Source organism: Penaeus japonicus, unplaced genomic scaffold (genome assembly GCF_977035675.1).
Source record: "Penaeus japonicus unplaced genomic scaffold, GWHDUDI00000001_assembly GWHDUDI00000025, whole genome shotgun sequence".
NCBI classification, from domain to species: domain Eukaryota; kingdom Metazoa; phylum Arthropoda; class Malacostraca; order Decapoda; family Penaeidae; genus Penaeus; species Penaeus japonicus.
In genome coordinates, this window is record NW_028234427.1 from 13,014,153 (window position 1) to 13,019,369 (window position 5,217).

General features: G+C 53.4%; 1 long non-coding RNA gene across 1 annotated transcript; it reads left to right on the forward strand.

The window, feature by feature from the left end:
* Positions 1 to 3,721: 3,721 nt before the first annotated feature.
* Positions 3,722 to 4,379, forward strand: LOC147468903 (uncharacterized). The gene is made up of 3 exons (XR_015192257.1): positions 3,722 to 3,811; positions 3,970 to 4,073; positions 4,165 to 4,379. It is a non-coding gene; the product is annotated as an uncharacterized LOC147468903 (long non-coding RNA).
* The last annotated feature ends 838 nt before the right edge of the window (positions 4,380 to 5,217 follow it).

Sequence of the window (5,217 nt, forward strand, 5' to 3'; positions counted from 1 at the left end):
CTCCGCTGAGGTAACAAGGAACAACCACCACCAGAGGAACACCCACACCACGGATCTACCCACCAGAGGAACACCGCCATCTGGAGTAACACCACCACCAGGAGGAACTCCTCCACCAGGAGGAACACCACCACCAGGAGGAACTTCACTCCACCAGAGAACACCACCACCAGGAGGATCTACTCCACCAGGAGGAACACCACCACCAGGAGGATCTACTCCACCAGGAGGAACACCACCACCAGGAGGATCTACTCCACCAGGAGGAACACCACCACCAGGAGGAACACCACCACCAGGAGGATCTACTCCACCAGGAGGAACACCACCACCAGGAGGATCTACTCCACCAGGAGGAACACCACCACCAGGAGGATCTACTCCACCAGGAGGAACACCGCCACCAGAAGGAACACCACCACCAGGAGGATCTACTCCACCAGGAGGAACACCACCACCAGGAGGATCTACTCCACCAGGAGGAACACCGCCACCAGGAGGAACACCACCACCAGGAGGATCTACTCCACCAGGAGGAACACCACCACCAGGAGGAACACCACCACCAGGAGGAACTCCCCCACCAGGAGGAACACCACCACCAGGAGGATCTACTCCACCAGGAGGAACACCACCACCAGGAGGAACACCACCACCAGGAGGATCTACTCCACCAGGAGGAACACCACCACCAGGAGGATCTACTCCACCAGGAGGAACACCGCCACCAGGAGGATCTACTCCACCAGGAGGAACACCACCACCAGGAGGATCTACTCCACCAGGAGGATCTACTCCACCAGGAGGAACACCACCACCAGGAGGATCTACTCCACCAGGAGGAACACCACCACCAGGAGGATCTACTCCACCAGGAGGAACACCACCACCAGGAGGAACACCACCACCAGGAGGAACACCACCACCTGGAGGATCTACTCCACCAGGAGGATCTACTCCACCAGGAGGAACACCGCCAACAGGAGGAACACCACCACCAGGAGGAACACCACCACCAGGAGGATCTACTCCACCAGGAGGAACTCCTCCACCAGGAGGAACACCACCACCAGGAGGATCTACTCCACCAGGAGGAACACCACCACCAGGAGGAACACCACCACCAGGAGGATCTACTCCACCAGGAGGAACACCACCACCTGGAGGAACACCACCACCAGGAGGAACACCACCACCAGGAGGAACACCACCACCAGGAGGAACACCACCACCAGGAGGAACACCACCACCAGGAGGAACACCACCACCAGGAGGAACACCACCACCAGGAGGATCTACTCCACCTGGAGGAACTCCCCCACCTGGAGGAACTCCACCACCTGGAGGAACACCACCACCAGGAGGAACACCACCACCCGGAGGAACACCACCACCAGGAGGAACACCACCACCAGGAGGAACTCCTCCACCTGGAGGAACACCACCACCAGGAGGATCTACTCCACCAGGAGGAACACCGCCACCAGGAGGAACACCACCACCAGGAGGAACACCACCACCAGGAGGATCTACTCCACCAGGAGGAACACCACCATCTGGAGGAACTCCCCCACCAGGAGGAACACCACCACCTGGAGGAACACCACCACCAGGAGGAACTCCTCCACCAGGAGGAACACCACCACCTGGAGGAACACCACCATCTGGAGGAACTCCCCCACCAGGAGGAACACCACCACCTGGAGGAACACCACCATCTGGAGGAACTCCCCCACCAGGAAGAACACCACCACCAGGAGGAACTCCTCCACCTGGAGGAACACCACCATCTGGAGGAACTCCCCTACCAGGAGGAACACCACCACCTGGAGGAACACCACCACCAGGAGGAACTCCTCCACCAGGAGGAACACCACCAACTGGAGGAACACCACCATCTGGAGGAACTCCTCCACCAGGAGGAACACCACCACCAGGAGGATCTACTCCACCAGGAGGAACTCCCCCACCAGGAGGAACACCACCACCTGGAGGAACACCACCACCAGGAGGAACTCCTCCACCAGGAGGAACACCACCACCAGGAGGATCTACTCCACCAGGAGGAACTCCCCCACCTGGAGGAACACCACCACCAGGAGGAACACCACCACCAGGAGGAACACCGCCACCAGGAGGAACACCGCCACCAGGAGGAACACCGCCACCAGGAGGAACACCGCCACCAGGAGGATCTACTCCACCAGGAGGAACACCGCCATCTGGAGTAACACCACCACCAGGAGGAACTCCCCCACCTGGAGGAACACCAACACCAGGAGGAACACCACCACCAGGAGGAACACCGCCACCAGGAGGAACACCGCCACCAGGAGGAACACCACCACCAGGAGGAACACCACCACCAGGAGGATCTACTCCACCAGGAGGAACACCGCCATCTGGAGTAACACCACCACCAGGAGGAACTCCTCCACCTGGAGGAACACCACCATCTGGAGGAACTCCTCCACCAGGAGGAACACCACCACCAGGAGGAACACCACCACCAGGAGGATCTACTCCACCAGGAGGAACACCACCACCAGGAGGATCTACTCCACCAGGAGGAACACCGCCACCAGGAGGAACACCGCCACCAGGAGGATCTACTCCACCAGGAGGAACAACGCCATCTGGAGTAACACCACCACCAGGAGGAACTCCTCCACCTGGAGGAACACCACCACCAGGAGGATCTACTCCACCAGGAGGAACACCACCACCAGGAGGATCTACTCCACCAGGAGGAACACCACCACCAGGAGGATCTACTCCACCAGGAGGAACACCACCACCAGGAGGAACACCGCCACCAGGAGGATCTACTCCACCAGGAGGAACACCACCACCAGGAGGATCTACTCCACCAGGAGGAACACCACCACCAGGAGGATCTACTCCACCTGGAGGAACTCCCCCACCTGGAGGAACACCAACACCAGGAGGAACACCACCACCAGGAGGAACACCGCCACCAGGAGGAACTCCTCCACCAGGAGGAACTCCTCCACCAGGAGGAACACCACCACCAGGAGGATCTACTCCACCTGGAGGAACACCAACACCAGGAGGATCTACTCCACCTGGAGGAACACCAACACCAGGAGGAACACCACCACCAGGAGGAACTCCTCCACCTGGAGGAACACCACCACCTGGTGTTCCCATTGCATGCAAGGGTGACTGCCCCCTCTCTCTTCTTACACCCCTGCAGGAGCTTCAGCTGGAATTAGGGGAACTTCAGGCTGAAATCGACAGAACTCTCAAGGAACTGCTTGCCTGCACCACCCGTGAGGACGCGCTTGCTCAGGCCGCATTGCTTTCGCAAAAGCTCACCCTCCTCATGTCTGAGGTTCAGAAAGTTCTCCGCGCAATCGAAAGCCTTAGGAGACCAGAGTCAGAAGAGCTGCAAGTGGTCTCAAGCTCATCAGTTCAAACGGCACTGCATCAATTCCAAGGGCTCTTCCCGACGCCAAGGGAGAGAGCATCGGGGGGGGGGGGGGGTGCCCCCGCGGTGGGGGGGGGGGGTGAGCCAAAGGCTGGAGGTGAGCCCTTTCTCTGCTTTAAGGAAACTCGATCCTATGATAAGGCTATGGCGATCGTGGTTGCTTCTGTGCATATAACTACACTCTCTTGCATCATACAGGCGAATGCTTGGACCGGCAGCTGGCCCTCGGCGACCGCCTGCGCTTGGTATTATGCCGCAAGTCCTTGGATGCTGCAGGTCATGGCAACAAGCCCGACCAACGGGGAAGTGCAAGCTGCTCTCAGGTGCCAAGCATCCCTCGCCGCTCAGGCCTTCATCACTGTATGTCACTCCGTCTGACTTTTACAAGTACTGTTTTATATTCCGAAAGAGGCATCGCTTACTCGCTGCAGGATGGTAGACATTGATCAGTTACCTGATATTAATCTATATTTCCTCTGTCGCGGCGCTGCCGTCGATGGTGCCAATGGTGACAACAGGCGGTGGAGTCTAACAGCCTGCAACCGCCAGACATTCCAGAGATCGAGGAGGAGCTGGACCGGATGCAAGTCCATACCTTGAAACACCTCGACACCTCAATCGCGTAAGGTTTTGACACGTTGCAAAAAGAACATTCTGAATAAGCAGTCAAAAATCGTTGACACTTTGTTTCCAGATGAATATTCCTTTTTCAGTGATTTAAGAAGGAGGAATAGCCAGCGCCTGGACGAGGTCAACAGCCGCCTCGAAGACTTGAGGGAAAGATGGTTGGAACTTTTGTCCAGCATCATTTCCTAGAGGGCGTAGCGCCAGAAGGCTCCGTCCGCACCAAGACTCCTCAGACAGCTGTCTTTGGGCCTCGTCAAGCCATATTAGCCTTTAACGTTGAAGGAGCTAGTGCCGCTGTTCACGTTCATCGAAGCACAAGAGGAACACCATCAGTACAGTTGCCGAAAGTCTTAAAAGCAGATGACAACATATATTACTGAATGGACAAAAACTGTAGTAGAGACACAACGAACATATTAGTTATAGGTGAAGATTATCAAGCAGGCTGGATGATGTCTATTTTACAAGAACAGTCAGTTTCAATTATTTTCTACTGCAATGTTGTTGTTTTTTCATACACACTAGTTTATTAATATTTTGAATGCACAGCCATGTTTATGGTAAGCGCTAAATCTGTGTATTATATTAATTTTATTGCTTTGCATAACCTTTTCAATATTTCTTCCAGAAAATTGAAGTCATTTTCAATCGAGCGATACCAGTACAAAGGCAAATTGAATTTCTTTAAGCAGAAACATTAGTTATTAGTAACTTTGTATATCACAAGTAACAATACTTAATGAACAATCATATCGGCAGCATGTGCTTTCGCATACAGAACACCATAAGACCACTATATATTTTCTCTTCTGAGCACTGCATTGTTATTTGAATATAGTTGATCACCCTGCAATCATATACGAAAAGTTTCATATGTATGTGTTGACTGTAAAATGATGTAATACATAAGTGTGATGAAATAAAATAAGAGTGTAGCTTTTGTGATTCATGGATGTTATTTTTTTCCCGTAAATCATTAAAGGTGCTTGTGTAGGGAACTGTATATGTGTATATGCATGTGTGCATGTATGTATGTATATATATATATATATATATATATATATATATATATATATATATATATATATATATATATACATATATATATAATATATATATACATATAGATACATATATGT